General features: G+C 38.3%; 1 non-coding gene and 1 pseudogene across 1 annotated transcript; one reads left to right on the forward strand and one right to left on the reverse strand.

The window, feature by feature from the left end:
• The first annotated feature begins 19,432 nt into the window (after positions 1–19,432).
• Positions 19,433–19,616, forward strand: LOC116472132 (U2 spliceosomal RNA). Its single transcript, XR_004249033.1, has one exon. It is a non-coding gene; the product is annotated as a U2 spliceosomal RNA (small nuclear RNA).
• Positions 19,617–22,452: 2,836 nt separating this feature from the next.
• LOC116470524 (histone H3.3C-like) lies at positions 22,453–22,924 on the reverse strand (annotated as a pseudogene).
• Between the last annotated feature and the right edge of the window lie 1,741 nt (positions 22,925–24,665).

Below are 24,665 nucleotides of genomic sequence, written 5' to 3' on the forward strand. Positions count from 1 at the left end.
AGTCTTTACATAGATCAGAAGTTTTGTTCTTTGTTTTGAAATATTTCTTCCACTTGATTAGCACACCATTGATTGGATTCTCAACTGCTTCTTCCCTCTCTTTCCATTTTTTACTGGATGATTTAACTTAAAAACAATGCTTCATAGTCACAGAAAGTCTTATTTATGCTTTAAAAGAATCCTCTTGAGTGGATGCTTATTTATTTGTTTATTATTATTTTAGTTAAAGTTGTCTTTTGTCTCCTCAGCAATGACTATACTAGAAGCTGACCCAATTCTGTCTATTCTTGTTACCACAATGAGACACCACTTTACACCCACTAGGATGGCTAGAATATAAAAGTCAGATAACAAGTGCTGATGAGGTTTTGGAGAAATTGGAACCTTCACACACTGTGTTGGGAATGAAAAACAGTGCAGTCACTTTGGAAAATGTCTGGTAGTTCCTCAAATGATTAAACATAGACTTACCATATGACCCAGTAATTACACCCCTAAGTAGCAACCCAAATAGCAACAACCCAAATGTCCGTCAGCTGTAAATGATAAACAAAATGTGATACATCCATACAATGGAATATTATTTGGCCATAAAAAAGAATGAAGTACTAACACTTGCTATACCTGGGCAACAGAGCAAGACCTCATCTCTACAAATTTTTTTAAATTAATTGAGTGTGGTGGTGCACACCTGTAGTCCTAGTTACTCAGGAGGCTAAGGTAAGAGGATTGTTTGAGCCCAGGAGTTCAAGGCTGCAATGAGCCATGATCACATCACTGCACTCCAGCCTGAGCAACCAAGTGAGACCTTGTCTCAAAAAGAAACTTGCTATAGCACAGATTACTTTGAAAACATTATGCTAAATGTGAAAGAATCCAGTCACAGAAGACCATGTTATATGATTCTAATTATACAAAACATCTGGAATCAGCAAATCTATAAACATAGAAAGTACATTAGCAGTGCATAAAGATGGATGTATTCGTCTGTTTACATTGCTATAAAGGAATACCTGAGACTGGGTAATTTATAAAGAAAAGAGGTTTATTTTGGCTCATGATTCTGCAGGCTGTACAGGAAGCATGACGCCAGTATCTGCTTCTGGTGAGGGCCTCAGGAAGTTTTCACTTACTACAGAAGACGAAAGTGGAGCAGGCATGTCACATTGTGAGAGAGGGAGCAAGGGGGTGGGGGTACTGCGCTCTTAAACAACCAGCTCTTACATGAACTCAGACTGAAAACTCATTCGTTATCATGAGGACAACACTGAGCTGTTCATGAGGGATCCGCCCTCATAACCCAAACACTTCCCATTAGGCCCACCTCCAACGTTAGAGGTCACATTTCAATATGAGATTTAGAGGGGACAAACATCCCAAGCATATCATTTGACCCCCAGGGCCCCAAATCTCATGTTTTTCTCACACAGCAAAATATAATCATCCCTTCCTAATGGTTCCCAAAAGTCTTCACTCCAGCATCACTCAAAAGTGCAAGGTCCAAAGTCTCATTTGAGACTCAAGGCAGGTTTCTTCTACTTATGAGTCTGTAAGACCAAAAACAGTTCTTTATATCCAAGATACAATGGTGGTACAGGCATTGGGTAAACAATGTGGGTCTGGAGTATAAAGGATGGGGGACAAAACCAAATAGCAAAAGGGCACAGGTTTTTTTTTGAGATGGTGAAAATGTTCTGAAATTGACTGTGGCCATGGTTGCATCTGAATATAATAAAAACCATTGGGTTGTACACTTCAAGTAAGTTATATGGTATGTTTATCTCTCAATAAAGCTGCTAAAAGCTATGTTATTCTGAAAAAAAAGAATAATATTGCTAATGATATTGCATAAGAACAAAGATTAAAATAGCTCTAAGCCTGTATAACCAATAAAAGGCAAGCAATATTACTAAGTCTTATACAATAGGCAAAATTATATATAAAGTGCCCCAATTTATTATAAACTATATATATACATATAGCTGTATATATAAAACACATAAAAATCAATCTCTACTATAACTTAAATTTGAGCTAAATATACAGTTGCAAGTTAGCAAATAATAAAACAGAATGCCCAGTTAAATTTTACTTCTACTTGCCTATATGTATACATTTAGAGAAATGAAAAATATTACATAAGACATACTTTACTATAAAAAGAATTTGTTATCTGAAACAAATAATAACCACCTAAATTACATATCCATTTTTAAAATTTTATCACCCTAATGGCTCTCCTTAACAGCTCTTTGTTTTCCAGAATTTACTTATAAAACTCCTTGTGGTTATAATCTATACTCCATTTCCATTTTAACATGTCATCTTTTTTTTTTTTTACAGTGGTCCCATCCAACTAGTTTTATTCTTTTGTGCATTTAACATTTACCAATGACAAAACATGCTCATTATGAGCTGGTATTCTAGGCATGTACTGGCCTAAAATTAAAATCCCAGTAAGTGCTCTTGAAATTTAATTTGTTGAAGAACATACCATCTTTGGTGACATAACTTGCTTTTCTATTCTTGAGGATTATACTGCATCTTGATCAATGACTTTTAAAATGTTGTCCGATGTCAAAAAAGAGCATTGCTATGAAGTTTTATTCCCTTCCTCTTCAACAATACACGTGATGATACCTCTTGTTCCCATGTCAAAAGTGTATTTAGTAATATCTCTATAAAAGAATCAAATTCTTCAAGGGATGGTATCAATTTCAAAACACAGTTATAGTAAGTGCCATAATAATGAACTAATCCAAGTTGGAATTTCTTTTCTTGTTCAAAGTAATGTTGCCACTTTTAAAAACAACTTTTGTAGCTACTCAGGAGGCTGAGGCAGGCGAATGGCTTGAGCTCCCAGAAGGCAGAGGTTGCAGTGAGCTGTGATTGCATCACTGCACTGTAGCCTGGGTGACAGAGTAAGGCCGTGTCTCAAGAAAAGTAAATAAATAAAAACAAAATAAAATTAAAACAACTTTGATAATTAAAGGAATAAATTTTTCAAGTCATTCTCTAATGCATTTAATAATTTCCTTAAACAACTACTTCAAAAACATTGTTCTTTCAATTTGCATAATCTTCTTGCTAAAGGAATTGCAAAATATGAAAAAGAAATAAGTAGCCTTTACTTAATAAACTATTAAGTACTCAACAAGAATTTGGGGGGGGTCGTTCCTTCAGAATTAAAGTATGATTTCATACTGAGGATTCTCCCAAATACGTTCATTAAAAAGAGCCGATAGGTATTGAATCTGATAGAATGGAAAAATGCTGCTTGTAACTACAGTAAGTCCTCACTTTAGGTCCTCCAGAGGTTCTTAGAAACTGTGACTAAGTGAAATTGCATATAATGAAACTAATTCCCCATAGGCTGATTGGTATAAACAAGAGTAGTTTCTATGGCATGTTTCTGGTCACAAAAACATCATCAAATTTCTGAATAAAGACCCAAAACGCTTCTAATACTAAACATTGAAATAAATGTGAGCTATACATACTATTAGGAAAGATTAATACAAACAAGATAATTATTTACCCAATTGTTCCAGTTTAGAGTCAAGGGTGGCTGGAGCCTATCCCGGCAGCTCAGGGCATAGGTGGGAACTCACGCTGGCCAGGATGCCAACTCACTGCAGGGTGCTCTCACACACACCCCTACTGTGACAATTTAGATAACTTTTTTCATCAATGTTACAAGGGAATGATGTCGAACAAAACGATGTTATTTGAGGACCTGCTGCATAAATGCTGAAGTAAGAGAAGAATTTCATAACAATGTCATGACAATATCAGTAGAAGGAACATCATATGCTATTTGAACAGCATTATGCAGAATACAGGCAGGACAGCCAACATCTTCTATAGAATCATCCATGCTTTGCTTCAACTTTGACTCCACATTTTCTGTACCTGTACGCATACATTTACATGGTCCCCACCAAAAGCAATACAATTTATCTCATGAATTCCTAGCTCACTAATAAAGTCCACTAAAATTTTCCATTGTGCCTGAAGTCTCCTCTGGGAGATTTTACTCACAATAGTCTTATAAACAATCCTTTTTCACAGGAAAAATACTGCACAAGAGATAAGAAATTTTTTTCTGATCGTGATTATTTTATTCACACTTGGCTATGCCACAAAAGATGAGGCATTAGATCTTTGATAATGTGGAGAGTAAATGCAGCTATTATATTTTTTATTATTGCTGTAGATTTTGTCCTGGCACTTAAATATTTGCTTGCAGTTTTGGAATCGAAAAATGCTCTGGTAGCAGTACCTTCAAATAGTCATTTGAGCTTTAAGATTGATGATGACATACACTAGGGAAAGCCATTACAATTTCTGTTGCCCAGGCTGGTCTCAAATTCCTAGTTCAAGAGTTCCTACTGCTTTTGTCTCCCAGAATGCTGGGATTACAGGCATGAGCCACATCTGGCCTATAGCTGACTTTTTTTTTTGTGCTGAATGAACAACTTCATTACACAAAGAGCTTGAAGATAACTTGTAAGACACAGTAAGAACTTTGCTTGTAAAATAGTCTGCTGGAGCAAAGCCAGAGTTGATCTTACATAGGTTTTCAGAATCCTGACATTCAGGGACTGCCGGGCTTTCAGAAGTGAAGTGCCTAGAGACTGAAGGATTTTCAGCTACCTTAGTGTGGTCACTGGAGGAAGGCTGCTGTTGACTGGCTGACTCTGGAGCAATGGTACTGGAGGGAGGCCCTTGCTGATTGGCTGTTGTCTGTGAGTGTGGGGCATCTCAAATAACTGAGACTGATTGGCTCTCAGATGCTTTGGGCTCTTATGGATTTGCTCCATTTCAAAATCTTGTAGGGAGGCTGTTTTCTGACTGATTGATGATGAGAAGCATGGCCATAGGAGTGAAGCAATGGCTGTTTGGCTGATTTTCAGAGCCTGTGTGTCGATACAAAGTCATCTGGGAATGAACAATGCTTACTCATTTACAACTTGGAAATGTGGCCAAAAAAATAGTCTTTTACTTTCTTAAATATGAAAAATAAGTACTTTTAATTCTCAGTTTAGTCTTTTGGTCCTCTCTTAGCCAAATCTGCAGAAGAGACAATGAGGGATTGTCCAGATGTTTATTTCCAAAAGAATGATTTTTAGCTGCTGTTGTTATTTAAGTAATTTAAGTACTAATTATGGGGGCAGAAAAATAGCACTAGCTGCTGAATTTTTCTAATTTATTGGGGGAAAAAGCCGAATACAGGGCATTTAATGTATTCTGACAAAGTCAATACGGGACACTGGATATGCCCTGTATGCAAAGAATGCCTGGCAACCCTCCCCAAATACAATATTCTAGTTGTCACAAACATTAAATGTTTTATGTAACAGTAATAAGATTTTCTTTGTAAAGTTTTTTTAAAAATATCATTTGAATGACCTTGGTTTCTCTAAAAATATCAAATTAAATAGAGCTTATTCCTTTTTTTCTGTCTCTCATTTATTCTCCTCAAATTACATAGAAACCTTGAAGATCTATTCTGTTAAGGGGCACTTAGTTTTTCTTTTACTCATTGTGTTGCCGATGATGGTAATAATTTTCCACTAAAAATTCTTAAAATAAGGTCTGACTTAGCATATAACCCTTTTGCATTTGCTTACCTGTTTTGCTTTATTCAAAGCAATTGTGAGATCCTCTGTGAGATCAATTACCATTACCAGGAATGTAGTTAAGGGCTAGTTGTGCATTTTTAAAACAACAAGTTGAAAATTTCATATTTCTTTAGACGTGGCTTAATACAATTTGCAAATCCTAAAGCAAAAGTATTTTTAAGGGGACTTTAAGAAATCTCTCACAGGTCTCCTAATAGAGGTCAAATATAGTTATAATACTGATAAATGTTCTGGACAAATCAGCCCATCCGCTTTCTCTTGGGTACACAAAGCAGTGGGCAGCAGCTGTTTGACTCCCTAGATGGGACCTGGGGATAAAATGACAAAGCAGTGCTACCACATGGCTGTCAGCTTCCAAAGTGGGTGGGAAAACCTCTCACCCAGAAGGCAATGGTTGGAACACCTCCTCTTGGCCACAAGTCCCATCCCACCCCGCATTGGAAGTTATACATCTTTTATCTGTTTATGTCCCTGGAGGCAAGCTGTAGGCAACTGCAGTGGAATCCACAGACCTGTATATACAGAACCACAGATACAAAGATAAGAACACAACTACCAGTCACCAAACATTTGAGGAACACTGTGAAAGTGAGGCACCAAGCTCAACAAACAAGGAAACTCAAACAGGGTAAATAGAACAAACAGAAAAGACTCCAAAATAGTTGTAATTAATACCCTCAGTGTGATAGAAGAGGGACACTGCATATTCATAGGCAACAAGATAGGCAATTAGAAAAAATATTATATAATTTTGGGATTTTTTGGTCTTTATTTTTTGATCACAGAAACTGCAAAACTCAGTAAATAACCCTAATATAAGAATGGACAAATGTAAACATTAATTAGAAGATCTACCTATTCCAAAATTGACCACATAGTTGGAAGTAAAGCTCTCCTCAGCAAATGTAAAAGAACAGAAATTATAACAAACTGTCTCTCAGACCACAGTGCAATCAAACTAGAACTCAGGATTAAGAAACTCACTCAAAACCACTCAACTATATGGAAACTGAACAATCTGCTCCTGAGTGACCACGGGGTACATAACGAAATGAAGGCGGAAATAAAGATGTTCTTTGAAACCAACGAGAACAAAGACACAACATACCAGAATCTCTGGGACACATTCAAAGCAGTGTGTAGAGGGAAATTTATAGCACTAAATGCCCACAAGAGAAAGCAGGAAAGATCCAAAATTGACACCCTAACATCACAACTAAAAGAACTAGAAGAGCAAGAGCAAACACATTCAAAAGCTAGCAGAAGGCAAGAAATAATTAAAATCAGAGCAGAAGTGAAGGAAATAGAGACACAAAAAACCCTTCAAAAAATTAACGAATCCAAGAGTTGGTTTTTTGAAAAGTTCAACAAAATCGATAGACCACTAGCAAGACTAATAAAGAAGAAAAGGGAGAAGAATCAAATAGACACAGTAAAAAATGATAAAGGGGATATCAGCACCGATCCCACAGAAATACAAACTACCATCAGAGAATACTACGAACACCTCTATGCAAATAAACTAGAAAATCTAGAAGAAATGGATAAATTCCTCGACACATACACCCTCCCAAGACTAAACCAGGAAGAAGTTGAATCTCTGAATAGACCAATAACAGGCTCTGAAATTGTGGCAATAATCAATAGCTTACCAACCAAAAAGAGTCCAGGACCAGATGGATTTACAGCCGAATTCTACCAGAGGTACAAGGAGGAGCTGTTACCATTCCTTCTGAAATCATTCCAATCAATAGAAAAAGAGGGAATCCTTCCTAACTCATTTTATGAGGCCAGCATCATCCTGTTACCAAAGCCGGGCAGAGACACAACCAAAAAAGAGAATTTTAGACCAATATCCTTGATGAACATTGATGCAAAAATCCTCAATAAAATACTGGCAAACTGAATCCAGCAGCACATCAAAAAGCTTATCCACCATGATCAAGTGGGCTTCATCCCTGGGATGCAAGGCTGGTTCAACATACGCAAATCAATAAATGTAATCCAGCATATAAACAGAACCAAAGACAAAAACCACATGATTATCTCAATAGATGCAGAAAAGGCCTTTGACAAAATTCAACAACGCTCCATGCTAAAAACTCTCAATAAATTAGGTATTGATGGGACGTATCTCAAAATAATAAGAGCTATCTATGACAAACCCTCAGCCAATATCATACTGAATGGGCAAAAACTGGAAGCATTCCCTTTGAAAACTGCCACAAGACAGGGATGCCCTCTCTCACCACTCCTATTCAACATAGTGTTGGAAGTTCTGGTCAGGGCAATTAGGCAGGAGAAGGAAATAAAGGGTATTCAATTAGGAAAAGAGGAAGTGAAATTGTCCTTGTTGGCAGATGACATGATTGTATATCTAGAAAACCCCATTGTCTCAGCCCCAAATCTCCTTAAGCTGATAAGCAACTTCAGCAAAGTCTCAGGATGCAAAATCAATGTACAAAAATCACAAGCATTCTTATACACCAATAACAGATGAACAGAGGGCCAAATTATGAGTGAACTCCCATTCACAACTGCTTCAAAGAGAATAAAATACCTAGGAATCCAACTTACAAGGGGCGTGAAGGACCTCTTCAAGGAGAACTACAAACCACTGCTCAATGAAATAAAAGAGGATACAAACAAATGGAAGAACATTCCATGCTCATGGGTTGGAAGAATCAATATCATGAAAATGGCCGTACTGCCCAAGGTAATTTATAGATTCAATGCCATCCCCATCAAGCTACCAATGACTTTCTTCACAGAATTGGAAAAAACTACTTTGAAGTTCATATGGAACCAAGAAAGAGCCCGCATTGCCAAGTCAATCCTAAGCCAAAAGAACAAAGCTGGAGGCATCACACTACCTGACTTCAAACTATACTACAAGGCTACAGTAACCAAAACAGCATGGTACTGGTACCAAAACAGAGATATAGATCAATGGAACAGAACAGAGCCCTCAGAAATAACGCTGCATATCTACAACTATCTGATCTTTGACAAACCTGACAAAAACAAGAAATGGGGAAAGGATTCCCTATTTAATAAATGGTGCTGGGAAAACTGGCTAGCCATATGTAGAAAGCTGAAACTGGATCCCTTCCTTACACCTTATACAAAAATTAATTCAAGATGGATTAAAGACTTACATGTTAGACCTAAAAACATAAAAACCCTAGAAGAAAACCTAGGCAATACCATTCAGGACATAGGCATGGGCAAGGACTTCATGTCTAAAACACCAAAAGCAATGGCAACAAAAGCCAAAATTGACAAATGGGATCTCATTAAACTAAAGAGCTTCTGCACAGCAAAAGAAACTACCATCAGAGTGAACAGGCAACCTACAGAATGGGAGAAAATTTTTGCAACCTACTCATCTGACAAAGGGCTAATATCCAGAATCTACAATGAACTCAAACAAGTTTACAAAAAAAAACCAAACAACCCCATTAAAAAGTGGGCAAAGGACATGAACACACACTTCTCAAAAGAAGACATTTATGCAGCCAAAAAACACATGCAAAAATGCTCATCATCACTGGCCATCAGAGAAATGCAAACCAAAACCACAATGAGATACCATCTCACACCAGTTAGAATGGCCATCATTAAAAAGTCAGGAAACAACAGGTGCTGGAGAGGATGTGGAGAAATAGGAACACTTTTACACTGTTGGTGGGACTGTAAACTAGTTCAACCATTGTGGAAGTCAGTGTGGCGATTCCTCAGGGATCTCGAACTAGAAATACCATTTGACCCAGCCATCCCATTACTGGGTATATACCCAAAGGACTATAAATCATGCTGCTCTAAAGATACATGCACACGTATGTTTACTGCGGTACTATTCACAATAGCAAAGACTTGGAACCAATCCAAATGTCCAACAACGATAGACTGGATTAAGAAAATGTGGCACATATACACCATGGAATACTATGCAGCCATAAAAAATGATGAGTTCATGTCCTTTGTAGGGACATGGATGAAACTGGAAATCATCATTCTCAGTAAACTATCGCAAGGTCAAAAAACCAAACACTGCATGTTCTCACTCATAGGTGGGAATTGAACAATGAGAACACATGGACACAGGAAGGGGAACATCGCACTCCGGGGACTGTTGTGGGGTTGGAGGAGTGGGGAGGGATAGCATTAGAAGATTCACCTAATGCTAAATGACGAGTTAATGGCTGCAGCACACCAACATGGCACATGGATACATATGTAACAAACCTGCACATTGTGCACATGTACCCTAAAACTTAAAGTACAATAAAAATAAAAGAAGATGTAGACGAAGAATTTTCTCATAATCTAGCACAATCCAGAAATTCTAATGTCCACCTCAGAGGAGGAGAGGAAGGGAGGGAGAAGAAAGGGAGGGAAGTAACGAGGGAGTGAGAGAGATCAGAGGTAACGGAAAGAAGAAAAGAATGAAAGACAGAAAAAGGGACAAAGGAAGGAAGGATAAAAGGGAGGGAGAAAGGAAGAGAGGCAGGAAGGAAGGAAGAAAAAGGAAGACAGGTTTCCCACATCTAAAGAAAGACAAGTCTTCGAATGAAGGACCCCAATGGGTAAGGGCCCCAAAGGGCCCTAATGGGTAGGATTTTTGAAAAGCACCCATTAGACACATTCAAATTGTATTTTACTATCCATGGATAAAGAGAAAATCCTAAAAGCATCCAGTAAGAAAAAAATCATGATACCTCCAAAGAAACAAAAATCACATTAACTTTGGATTTCTCATCATTAGCTCTGAATGTGAGAAGATAATGGAGTAATAACTTTGAAATCCTGGAAGACAATTTTGAGACTAAAATTTTTGGAGAAGCTAGATTAGCACAAATTCAATTATTTAAGTACAATTAAAACACCTTTAGTCATGGAAGTATTCAAAGCTTTGCCAGCCACAGATTTTTTTTTTTCTGAAAGTATTACTCAGGAATATAATCCAGCAAGACAGAAAATGAATCTAAGAGAGAAAATATTTAGCTTACAGAAGCAATAATAAGCTAAGAAACTGCTAAAGCATATAGTTATGTCTAAATAATCACTCATGCATAATGTAAAAAAATCTAATATCAATATGGAAATAAAATCAAAGACCATTTCAACTAGATGATAAATATGAAGGATTCAGAAGTAAGTGAATACATGCTAAAATGTTTGTTTTGTGTAGGTTGACAAAAAATATAGATTATATCTAGACACAGATAGGTAAACAGAATTTTTTAGGTGAATTGCAACTTTTAGGGTAACCAAAAAAAATGAATGTAGGACTTGTAACTTTCAAATAAATAAGAAAAGAGTGGGCAAAAAAAAATAATGCAACAAAAGAAAAGAGAGGAAAAAACAAGAAAATGATAAAAAGAAAATAGTAAAAGTGAGGCAAGAATAAGAAAAGCCATATCAGATTGACAATTATATAAATTGGTTATATTTCCCCATTAAAAGACAGACATGCTGAGTAGGAAAAAAGAAAAAAATCCAGCTACCTCCTCTTTTGTAAGAGACATAAAGAAAAAAAAGAGAAAAAAAGTACAAGAAAATACTAAACATATGAACAAACCATTAGTATTAATTATTAATGGACAGAATCATTCAATGGGACAAAAGAAATATTTCGTATTGGTGAAAGATATAATTCACCAAAATTATAAAACAATGTAGCTTCTTAATACATAAAGGAAAAATGGATAGAAAACAGATGATTTGACAAATCCACAGTGGTAACATATTTTAATGCTCTTTTCTTGGATCAGAGAGAGAAAAATTAGTAAAGCTATACAAGATTTGAATAACCCAGTTGTAAGCTTGACCATAGGTAATTTGCATTCGTTTCAAATACATGTGGGATATTTATAAAAATTTAACATGCATGAAGCCTCAAAGGGAAATCTCATTTTCTAACCACAATATAATAGGAACAGAAATGAACAAAAAAAAGATTGTCAAAAATAAAAACAAAGAAACAGTAAACTTGAAAGTTAAAAAATTAAAAAAATACTTTTCTAAGTAATCTTGGGTTAAAGTAGAAATAAAAACAAATATTTGCCACTGGTTAAAGATCAATGCTAATGTAAGCACATGTTATCACACTTGTGAGATTGGACTACTGAGAAAAAGTTATGAAAACTGTGTCAGAAATAGTGTGACGAGACAGCAATCTCTGATTCTCTTTGATCTGCCTTTTCCTCATTATTGTGGAGAGTCTTTTTCGAAAAATATTGCATGGTAATGATACTATGAAGTTGTGAAAGATGGGTTATATAAATGAGAGAGAGGGGCATGTTTACCTTTTAGGCATGAATAATGGGTGAGTCTCAAGCAGGGGTGTCCCATATTCTGGCTTCCCTGGGCCACACTGGAAGAAGAATTGTCTTGAGCCACGCAGGAAATACACTGACACTAAAGATAGCTGATAAGCTTGAAAAAAATAGCAAACAAAATCTCGTAATATGTTAAGAAAGCTTACAAATTTGTGTTGGGCCGCATTCAAAGCCCTCCTGGGCTACATGTGGGCTGTGGTCCCTGGGCTGAACAAGCTTGGTCTAGAGCAAATAGGTTTTACCAGCCTTGGCTTTGAGGGACTAATAGGAGTTGGTGAGCTTGGGCAAGTGCTAAGTGCTTTGGCTCCTTGTAGAATGTCCTACAAGCTTTCAGGATATGGAAGTCTTAGAGACGGAAGGATTAAGGGAGCTCAAGAGAAGTGGAGACTCATGGGGAGGATTTTGTATGGAATAAAAAGCAACTCAATGAGGAGAAATATTTTCCAGAATGTCCTCCTCTGCATTCCAAGCTGTTTATGATCAGCTGTGAGTAAGATTACATTCTTTCTGGTTATGTCCTCTACCCATAAATTTTTCCAGATATTGCAGGGCATGAAGGGAAGGATATAGAAGAAAGACTGAAAATAACAAACTAAGCATATCACTCAGGTGATGCTAAAAATAACAAACCCAAAGCAGGCTTGGCGTGATGGCTCATGCCTGTAGTCACTTTGGGAGGCCAAGGCGGGGGGATCCCTTGAGCCCTGGAGTTCGAGATAAGCCTGGGAAACATGGCAAAAACTGCAAAACCTGGTCTCTACAAAAAAGACAAAAATTAGCCGGGTGTGGTGGCATGCGCCTGTAGTCCCAGCTACTTGGGAGGCTGAGGAGGGAGATCTCTTGAGCCTAGGAGTTCGAGGCTGCAGTGAGCCAAGGTCACATCACTGCACTCCAGCCTGGGTGACAGACTGAGACTATGTCTCCAAAAAGGAGAAAAAAAAAAAAAGAATTAAAAGGAAAAAAGAAGATCCTTTTGTAGTTGGTGCAATAAATCTCTCTTTCTTTCTCTCCATACGTGTGTGTGTGTGTGTATGTGTTTGTGTGTGTGTTTACATATATACATAAAATCTCCTGCTAGCTCTGTTCTCTGGTAGAATCCTAACCAAAACATCTGTTCACTATGTGATGGGCACTAAATATTCAATGATAAACACAATAAAGATAGAATTTACAGTTTAATATTGAGAGAACAATAAATAGACAAGTACTTTGCAAGTTGTGGTGTGGGCTAAGAAGGAAAATAAACAGGTGTTATTGAGAGGAAATTACAGGAAGGGACTTAATTTAGATTGGGTGGCCAGGGACCTCTCTAGGTAGATGACATATAGGCTAAGGTGTGGGAAGGCACCAACTTCTAAAAAAATGTAAGGATAAGGGGGTCCCATGTAGAGGGAATAATATATGTGAATGAGTGCTTGACATGTTCTTGGAACTTCCAGAATACTAAAATATGTCCTGATCTCTCCCTTCAACACCCAGCTCTATACCTAATTATCTACTTGACATATCCACATTTATTTGTATAATTCGTTTTTTCTCTGTCTCCCATCCACTAAAATGAAAGTTCCATTAAGCAGGGATTTTGCCTGTTTTGTTTCTCTGCTCTGTCTTTAGAGTGTTGAAAAGTTCCTGGTACTTGGTAGGTCCTCATCAATATTGAATGAATGAATGAATGAACAGTTAGGAACAATTGCAGGAGTCCAGGCATAAGATGATAGTGGCTTGACTCAAGTGAAGGTGGTAGAGATAGAAACAGGTCAACACGTTTGAGGTATATTTTGGAGTTCAGCACTAGTACGTAGATGACAAATGGAGCGTATAAAGAAAAGGAAGATATTAAGAGTGACTCATGGGTTTCCAGCTTGAACAGCTAGGTGGATGGTTGGGCCTTTAACAGAAATGGGACAGCCTATAGGGTAAACATATTGATGTTTCCAGGACCTAGCCTACAAGATTTCTGGCTATTTGATAAATGAATGAATGAAATGGTGAATTTAATCACCGTCGTTGTGTTTAGGCAAAGAACAACTACCTTAATGTGTTTTTCTTTCATACGTTTTCATGATATCTTTGGATACTTCTAGAAGTTTTTTTTTTTTTTTTTTTTGATGCCAGAAAGTAAATATATTAGTAGTAGAATGAAGAACTGTGTTTGGATGACTTAAGGGCCCTTTGGCTGTAGTGAAATCTGCAGGACAGGAATATTCCTTATGCTAGCAATAACACACGTTCTTGGTGCAATAACCATACGGTGGACCTGCGTGTATCACAAGAAGTGGGTTTCTCTTTTCTTGATCTCTTTCTCTGTTTTAAGTCAGATAGTTTTACTTCAAAGTTTAAAATTTCATCTTACTGAAATGCTTTAGTTTTGTAAACTATCCAAGATATTTTTTGCTTTGGAATGGTTTTTCTCAAATAATGCGGCATGGATTATTATTATTTGGGGGATAGAGCCCTGGAGTGAGAACTTGTTAAAAAGTGCACGCTCCTAGATCCTAGTCCAAACTTAAGGAATCAGCAACTTTGGGGGTAGAAACCAAATCAGCATTTTAACTATGCCTCCTAAATGATTGTTAAGCACACTAAAAGTTGAGAACCACTGCTATAGGAGTATAAAAATAGATACACATTTAGAATAAAAATCCAAAGCATAGTTTAATTTTATTTTATTTCTGTTTTTTTAATATAAATTTATGACTTTCAAAACCAGCACTTCTGAAAGTATGGACAAGGGGATGCTTAGGGACCCCCCCAAGTCCTTTTCATAGAGTCCACAAGATCAAAACTGCTTTTGTAATAATACTGAAAAGTTATTTGACTTTTTCCTATTCATTCTCTCATGAATGTGCAGTGGAATTTTCCAGAGGCTAAATGACAAATGCTATCATAACAAACCAAATGCAGAAGCAGATAGGAGGATCCAGCTTTCTTCTATTAAGCATACATTGAAGAGATTATCAGAAGTGTAAAAACGCCACTCCACTCATTACCTTTTTCATTCTAGAAAATATAGCTATTTTTCATTAAAAGATGTTAACATTTAATGAATCTGTTATTTTAAAATAAATATTTTTAGAAATTACATAATTTTAGTTTCCATTACAGTGAATATCAATAGATATAATCCACATAAACAAAAGCTCTTTGGGATGTTCCATAATTTTTAAGAGGGCAAAGTTGTCCTGAGTCCAAAAGTTTGAGAATTTTTGTCCTAGATTTGTTTTTTTTCTCTAAAGAATCCTAAGGGATCTTAGTGGAAACTCTTTTCTGGTTCCTGATCAGCTGCACATTCTGAATCCTTGTGGTTTGTGACCAAACGACTGGTTGACCAAGTGAGCAAATATGCTGTTGAGACTTTGGTGAAGCCCTTTATCTATTCTAAACAGTGATGGTTTCCATGAAGATTAAGTAAAAAACTAGAAAAACAAGCTCTTTAGAATTTCATTCAAGTAGCCAAGTCTAGACAACACCAAAAAAGGAGCAGATAGGGTATTATTAAAACAAAGATGTTTTAGGCATGTGTAATATGACACAGTAAAAACAGCATTGTCCTTGAAGTAAGCTTTCCTGAGTAAATCAATCGTCTCTGGGCCTCAGTTTTTTTCATATAGGGTTTATATTGGAATCTAACATTTATTTATTTATTCATTCATACATACATTTGTTTATTTTATTCTACAAATATTTATTAAATATATTCTTAGCTCCAGACACATTGTTAAGCACTGGAGAAATAGAGGTAAATGACCTAATGTCTGACCCTGAGGTGTTCATAGTCTATAGGAAGCTAAATCTATTTAAAATTTATTTAAATTTACTCTAAAATAGGTCTGCAGTTCTACAACATTTTCTCTATTTCCCCAGTTTAATATTTCTTCACAGCACTCATCATGACCTGACATCTTATGTATGTATGTATATATTTCCTTTGGAGAGAGGGTACTAATTGTCTCAGTAAACTATATATTCTAGGAGGACAGGGCTTTTGTCTTGCTAGTCTTTTCCTGGCACGTGGTTGACACTTGGTAAGAATTTTTTGAGTAGACGAACGAAAATAGGGGGAAAAAGGAGGGCTAAATACATATATGGGGAAAGAGAGAGGAAAAAAGGAAAGAAAAGGAAAAAGAGAAAGAAAACACTTAGGAAAACAAATCAATATATTTATTGATTAAAGAAGGATGAGTTGAAGTTAGGTGAAGTATTAGAGAGCTGGAAAGAAAGAGCATTCCATGCAGAAGGAGGTGCATGTACAAAGACTAAAAATGTAGAATAACATGGGGCTGTAAGTTGTTCAATATAGAGAGCTGCAATGTGTGATCAGTAGGGCAGGGAGAGGGATAGAAGAGATGGGCAGCTGTAACGTTCTGTGAATCTATGAAGGAAAGGATGTGAAGGAGTGAGCGACTTTGTCCATGCCTCCACTTCATGGCCTAAGCAATGTGGACTTCTCTGTGGACTGGTCAGATAGATGTATGGTCAGTGTGGGAAAGCTTTTAGTTATTATCCAACAGTATTGATGGTAGAATTATTATGATTATGGTTAATGTATACTGAGTTCCCAGTAAGTGAAAAGAATCAACATGTATTTTCTCAGTTTCAAACAACCTAATGAGGTAGAGACTATTATTAATTCCTATTTCATAGTTGAGGAACTTGGTGTTCAGAGGGGTTATGGGACTTGCCCAAAGTCAGTGGCAAAGTGGTAGCCAGTCTCCAAGAAGGCCATCAATAACTTTTACCTCCTGATATTCCTGCCCATGTGCAGCATACTCCCATAATGAAAGCAGAGCTGGTCTGCATGTGCTGTGAAATATGGTGGAAGTGATGGCGTGTGAGTTCAGAGGTCAGATCACAAACAACATTTCAGCTTCAACCTTGACCTTTAGAATTGCTCACTCTGAGGGAATCTCAGGGGCTGGCCTAAGGTAGCTTCTCTTTTTCTAGGCAGGGTAATTTGTCTGGGTTCAGGAATTAAAGGTAGAGTAAGGAATGGAAAGCCACTCTTGGAGTTCATGATAAGAATCCTGGAGCAGAGGCAGTAGCAGTAGGCTTCTATTTTTCTAGAGAAGCAGCAGAACTCACTTTAGGGGCCCGACAGCCCTATATAAGCTTTGGGGAATGATGGAGAAGGAGCTGTGTTCAGAGCGTGGCATAAAGTGAACTGAACAGAAAACTACTTGGAAAATGGGAGTTTCCTCCTAGGAAGTTTAGGCTTTGGACTTCCAGAGTGGTATGAGATGATACTGTTCATTATGTATTTATTATGTATTTGCGATGAGACTGTTAATTAATAGGACACTGGAGGATTTGGGAAGGACTGGGATTGCCTTTGCAAAGTCACCTAACGTGTGTCTGGCTTACAGTAAATATCTACATAGGCTTGTTGGATGTGAATCTGCTCATTTGGTCTATATCTGAGATACCAGTTCAAACAAAAACTTATCTAGGATATAAGTCAAAACAACAGGCCTGTCAAACCAAATTGTTCAATTCTCTCTTTTTAAAATCTCTCAATTTTTACACTAAATATTCAGTTGAACTAAAGAGTCAGAAGGAATAAACATGTGTAGACCATCTGGTTTGTGCGAAGCACTGTGCCAGGTACTTTTACATGCACTGTCACCTGCTCCTCCTTGCTGCAATCCTCTCCATATGGGTTTGCTTTGCTCATTTAGCCCAAATAGAAGCCCCACGCGACTTCTGCCTAGTCTTCCCGTGCTGGTCACAGTTGGGGAAGTTCTGCCACTGCAGAGGAGCCAGTCAGCTGGCTCTGAGCCTGTATTTCATAGCCTCACTGTCACAAGGCTGCTAGGTAAGAACTACTGTTTTTCTGATCTATAGTGATTTGCACTTCTCCTCAGTAACTATATTTATGCTTAAAACAATTAATGCCCTCCGTTTAGCCTGTATCTTTCCTCTTACGGAGCTGTAGTGCAAATTAATCTCACCTGACGTAACATTTCATTTAAGGGAGAGGCTGGGCGAAAGTTTTGTAGTTGAGAAACCGAAATAAAGAGGGACTAATACCAAACTACAATTATTTCTTACATTTTTCAATTTTTAAAAATGTCCCAGACCAATGTTTCTTAAATCTAGGAGCTATATTAACCTTGTAAAGGGAAAAAAATTTCATGAAGTCTCAAAACTATGTCTACTTACTTCAGTGGGAAAAATACTACTTTATGGAACAAAAGTCTTATTCTACAAGCAAAGTTTTTCAAATATGAATTGTCAGTGCAAATAATCTTTATAACAGGTGAAGTTATTTTTGTACTATCTTTAAAATGAAAAATTAACATTTAAAATTCCTCACAAAATTTCCAAGTCCCTGAGAATGCAGCCAAGCCTGCCCCACCTAGTTTGAGAAAATCTATACCAGCCACAAGTTTATTTCTATATTATATATTCCCAATTATATATGAGGTCTTTGGAGGCCCTGGCAGTGTAAGGCACCACACCTCTCCTTCTCTTTTTTGAGATGGAGTCTCACTCCATCACCCAGGCTGGAGTGCAGTGGCGTGATCTTGGCTCATTGCAACCTCAGCCTCCCAGGTTCAAGCGATCCTACTGCCTCACCCTCTTGATTAGCTGGGACAACAGGTGTGTACCACCACGCCCAGTTAATTTTTCAGTCTGGTCTCGAACTCCTGACCTCATGTGAGCTGCCCGCCTCGGCCTCCTAAAGTGCTGGGATTATAAGCATGAGCCACCACACCCTGAACACCTATTTCCTTCTGTATGGATTTAAAGGGAAAAAAAAATCAAAGCATATTTCTTTTAATTTGTTCGTGCAATACGTAGTTATCTGCATTCCATTTGTCTGGGTTTGCTGTGTGTGAATAGCTGATGTCATTAGTACCAACAAGGTCTACGAGTTTGTTTTGCACATTCTTTAAGCCCCACTTGTATTCTCAAGTGTCAGGCTCTCTCTGGGGTGGGCTGATGACCATTCTTCCACCTGGAGATGCGCATTTCATCCAGCTACTGGCAGCTGCAAGGGTTTCAAGGCCTAGGAAAAGCTTAGTCCTCTGAGACTGCTGCTTACCCAGAAATACAAGTCATACTTGTGTGATATCTGGTTGCTTGCCATATGGTGTCTCAAGGGGTCTGGGATCATTTATTGCAAGAATTCAGTGGTATCATGTGACAGTGCTCAGGGTCTAAGACAGGCACACAAGAAACACACTACTACTGCATGGCCTTCTTTACCAGCATGTGGAAATGTTGCAAACCATGGGAAGGCGTGGATTAACCCCATAAAGGGGCAAAGCAAGGAAAGAACTGACTGGGATTCCCAACAATCTTGGAGTTCAAAGGACCCATTGTAGGGCTGTTCTGGAGTGTTGGACGGGATGATAATTATTAATAGTTCCATTTGGTTCCTGTAAAAACAATCACTTCAAAAACATTGATTATTAAAAGTCTCATAGAAAATTTATTTTTACCACTTCTCCGCCTGGGTAAGATCAAGTGTAGTATCTATTTATATCAGTTTAATATCTGATACATCCTCTATCGGAGGATAATATATTGAATGGATTTTTGGAGCTAGGAGATGGACTAGTAACTTGCCCCACTCCACCCGTTGACCTGGTATTACAGTACCTCCAGGAATGTTGCATCCTCTTTGGGGTATAGAATGGTTGCAACAAAAAGTAGATCAAGGCTGAGTGTGGTGGTTGATGCTAGAATGTAAGTGTAGACATTCATACTCAGACTGACTGTCTCCACTATCTAATACCCAGGTGGCCCTGGACTAATTTCTAATCTCACTCTACTTCCATTTTTTTCTGTAAATGGGGATTCTATTAATAATGCCTGCTTTCATAAAGCTGTTGTGAGAATTAAATAAGGCAATACAAGCAAAGGTTTAAACAGTGCCTGCCATATAGTAACTACACCCACATTTTGGCTATTGTTACTATTACTGCTATACTTAATTGATTCTAAGACTCACATTTTTCTCTTTCATTTTTAACTGCTTTCTAATTGGGATATATCTCGTAGCTGATGATATGACATGCTTAATGGACAACGCTTTTTATTGTCTTCGTGACTTTGGTGGTTTGATGCAATCAGTCTGAACAGCTGTGCAGTTAGCTTTGCACTGTTTGCAGCCTAGGTCAGAGGCTCTATCCCTTGGGCTATGTGGTATTTTGAACTTGCTGATTACTGCTGTTTATGAAGGCTTTATCCACAGGCCAATAGCTGTCTTTATGAAGACAGACCCGACAAATGCATGGGGTCCACAGTTGCCTTCAGAAGATAGCCATGAGGGGGCTGGTGAGCAAGCAGACACTGGCCTTCCTCTCCTCAACAAAGCTACTGTCCCCCAGTGGGGGCTTTGCTGAGCTGGCTGCTGCCTGTCCTTGGATTACACAGGCATAAATGCTCTGGCCTCTTGGGCTTCTGGACAGATTCTAGTGGGCCTCAAAGGGCTTCATACTGAAAAAGCTAAGGCAGTAGTCCATTTGTAAGGGGGTAGGGGAAAGTCTTTGGACATACTTTAAAAACAGCACACTTTTGGTGCTTTTAAAATGCAATGCAGCTGAAGGGTATTTGTGTGTGTGTGTGTGTGTGTGTGTGCGCGTGCATGTGTGTATGTTGCAGGAAGTTTCAGTTAAGAGTGCCAGACCCTGGGAGGGAGCACTAGATGGGCTGCTCCAATTTCATTCTGCATCCAGGACCAAAGAGTGAGCTGTGAAAGAGCTAACCTTAAATTCATAGGATTTGTACACAGATTCAAGGATCACTCCTCATTGTGTGATCTCAAGATGTCCCAGATTAGAATGCAGAGTTCTCAGGACTACTGACCTGGCAATAAGAGATAGTAGAAACAGCCTCTATGAGCAAAGACAGAAAAAGCCAGACCAGAAAAGAGTATGAATGCTGTGTAACTTGGCGGTGCCTACGTTCAGTTGAATATTGGGGTGCTAGTGAAGGAAGACGTGTGCTCCAATGGAGAACTATGAAACTATGTCACATCTAGACTAGCATAATACACCCTTCATGGTTATCTAATTTCTATTCTATGGGAGCTATTGTCTAACTCTTTAAGTAGGAAAATAACTGATACCAATCAAAATACTTTCTTTGTATTTTGAAATTTTTTTGAAATGATATTTTTTCTGGTGGAGGAACAATACTCCCTCATCTTCTCACCACCCCATGCCCATGCAGAAGCCAGTTTTGCATCCAAATGAGCATTCACATCAACATTTCTTAGTCTATAAAAATTTGTACTTCTATGACTTCTCCTTTGAACCAGTTGCCTGGTTTCTCCACATAATTAATGGGTTACATAACATCTTTAACATGTGCTCATTTTCTATCTATATGAGAGTCATGATTTTGCTTTTTAAAATGTCTTTGAACAGTAGAAACATGGGATTCAAAGAACAAAGAACAATTTAGGAAGTTTTGAATATACTGGATGGGAAAGAAACGGAACTCAAATAAGACTGGGAATGTCCCTAGGTCAGCTCTCTGGGCTTTGCTCAAAGCAGCAGTATCTTAAATGCTCTTTTCTGAGAGGTGACAATATGCGTGGGAGTATTTCTCTCCCCATCTGAAAAGTTAATGGTTCCAAAAATAAACTCTTGCCAAGAGCCATTTCCTAGTTATTGTTAAGCTCCCAGATCATGGCCTATGGACAAGTGGCATAAACTCTGGCATACTGGTGCAGCTCAAACCAAGAAAGTATCTTCTTCCACTCTGCTGCCGAATCTCTGCTGCGGTCTTTGCCAACTGTCTTTGGTTTAGACTAAGTACTGAGTTGGAAGAATATAATTTTGTTCTGGGATAACTGCCCTAGGGACTGGGGATGGAGCAATTTTCTAAATTTGGTAAATGTGGGACCAGTGCTATTAAGTACTACTAATTAACTCTGAACTTTTTCCAAGGGTGGTTCATGAAAGATTTAGCATGAAGTAATACTATGTCTTGAGAACTACACTAATTCTGGTATGGGACAGCTTAAGCTGTAACTGCTGAAAGAATCACATTATCCAAGATGGAGAATCTCTCTCTGAAAACTGAACAAGATAAGAGATTGAGAGGGGCAAATTATGAATTGGTATGTCTTTGGACATTAACACTGAATGGCAAGGGAAACTGATTCTGGACTTTTAATTCCATTGGACAATAATGTTTTTAGAGTCAACTTGTAAGCAGGCTTAGTTGCTCTTGTGAACTCTATTTTTCTTGAGACAGAGTATTGCTCTGCTGCCAGGCTGGGGTGCAGTGGTGTGATCATTGCTCACTATGATTTCAAACTTCTGGGCTCAAGCTCAAGCAGTCCTACATGTATGCACTACCAAACCTGGTAATTTTTTTCCAGAAAAAAAATTAACAGGTTTATTTATAATTATTACAAAGTAGAACTGCTGAAACTTGTTCACTGAAACATTTTGACTTGCATTAACGCTTTACGTCCCTGCATTTATATTAAAAATTCACAAGAACTACCAATAAAAGCAAGAAGATAATTTTTTTTTTGAGAATGAAATGTTTCCCATCATAGTGGGTTCTTGAGCACATTCTCCACGTGTGCAACATGCTAGCTGGATGTCTTTTGGCATAATTGTTACACGTTTGGCATGGATAGTGCACAGGTTGGTGTCTTCAAAAAGGCCAACCAGATAGGCCAGACTTGCCTCCTGCAAAGCACCAATAGCTGCGCTCTGGAGTCCAGATCTGTTTCAAAGTCCTGAGCAATTTCTCCACCAGATGCTGGAAGGGAAGTTTGCGAATCGGAAGTTCAGTGGACTTCTGATAATGTCTAATTTCTGAGTGCCACAGAACCGGCCTGTAACAATGAGGCTTCTTCACCCTTCCGGTAGAGGGCGCACTCTTGCAGGCGGCTTTTGTAGCCACTTGCTTTCTGGGTGCTTCACCACCGGTGGATTTGCAGGCAGTCTGCTTTGTAAGAGCCATGGTATAGAGACCCCCTTACTTACCCCCCTTCTCCTTAGGCTGGAGGTCAGTGAGCGAGAGGTGGTGCTGGCGTTGGAGAGCAACGGCCCACACCTGGTAATTTTTAAAAATTGTTTGTAGAGATGGGATCTTGCTGTATTTCCCAGTCTGGTCTCAGACTCCTGGCCTCAAACAATTCTTGTGAACTGTTAATGGAAGAGAGTTTATATTCGTATTTCTATGCTTGCTGACAATTTTTGTTGGACTATCTTAATATTGAACCTCTAATAGACTATGCTGGCGCAGGAGGCTGCTCAGGACTTGTAATGAGAAACAGAAGAGACAGTCAACTTTTGGAATTGGGTAGAAAGTGGCTTTGGACTTAATTTATCTACTGTACTGTTCCGATGCATTTAACACTCTTCTGGGGGCAAAATCAAAACTGCTCTCTGGTAGTTCCAGGATGATATTCAAAGGGGGAGTTGTTGGTATTGCAGAAGCACCCATGAGGTAGGAGCATGGACCTAGACTGAGAGCCTGCTGATATTTTCCCCCAATGGAGCAGCTGCACCCAAGGGTTAATGGTTAATAAAAAACACAACTAGACAACATGTTTAGGAAACTCTCCTGATGTTTCTTTCCATGTGAAGGACATTGATTATATAACACTGTGTTCACTCCTTTACTTATAAACCCATGAGTTTGGAGGAGAAGTTGGGCATACAAAGTGTAAACTCTTCACTTTTCTTTCCTTCTGACACTGAACTGCCCTACAAAGGATATGTGTCTTCCACCTCTACGTGGAGATGGTGGCCTTGACTAGCACTGCTGGGAGTGGAATCTCTAATTCTGGTTCCAATATCAGGCAGCTTGCTGGTCTACAGATATAAGCTTCCTTCTCCAGTATCAGTTTTATCAATAGTAAAGGTAGTATTTCAATTTTACATCTGTTTCTTTTCTTTTTCTTCTTTTTTTTTTTTTCTTGCTCTGTCACCTAGGCTGGAGTGCAGCAGTGTGATCACTGCTCACTGTAGCCTTGACTTCCTGAGCCCAAACAATCCTTCCACCTTAGCCTCCCAAGTAACTGGGAGCACAGGCATGCTTCACTACCCCAGCTAATTTTTAAATTTTTTGTAGAGAAGAACCAACCCATGCTGGTTCTGAACTCCTGGGCTGAAGCCATCTTGCCGTCTTTCTACCTTGGCCCCTCAAAGTTTTGGGATTATAGGCATGAGCCACCTTACCCAGCCTTGTTCTTTTGATCTTATTTTAAAACTCAACAAGAAGAGAGGTGTCATTTTGGGGCTTCTCTCATGTATCAACATTGTGCATTACTATTTTTCACAGTAAAATAAATGTATGTTATTTTAAATTATCAGCTTAGTTTGGTGGCTCATGCATGTAATCCCAGCTGTTTGGGAGGCAGAGGCAGGAGAATCACTTGAGACCAGGAGTTCAAGACCAGCCCAGTCAACATAGCCAGGCCCTGTATCTATCAAAAAACCTTTAAAAAAAAAAACTAGCACATACTGGTAGTCCCAGCTACTTGGGAGGCTGAGATTGCAGGATCGTTTGAACTAAGCAGTTCAAGGCTGCAGTGAGCTACAATGGTGCCTCTCCATTTCAGCGTGGGTGACAGAGAGAAATCCTGTCTCTTAAAAAAATAAATAAAATAAAAATAAGCAAAATGACCTCTTAATAGGTCAATATAAATTAATCACATTCCATGTCAATTTTATATGCTTTAAACTAATCCCAGAGC

This window comes from Hylobates moloch, unplaced genomic scaffold (genome assembly GCF_009828535.3).
Source record: "Hylobates moloch isolate HMO894 unplaced genomic scaffold, HMol_V3 SCAFFOLD_6, whole genome shotgun sequence".
In the NCBI taxonomy this organism is placed as follows: domain Eukaryota; kingdom Metazoa; phylum Chordata; class Mammalia; order Primates; family Hylobatidae; genus Hylobates; species Hylobates moloch.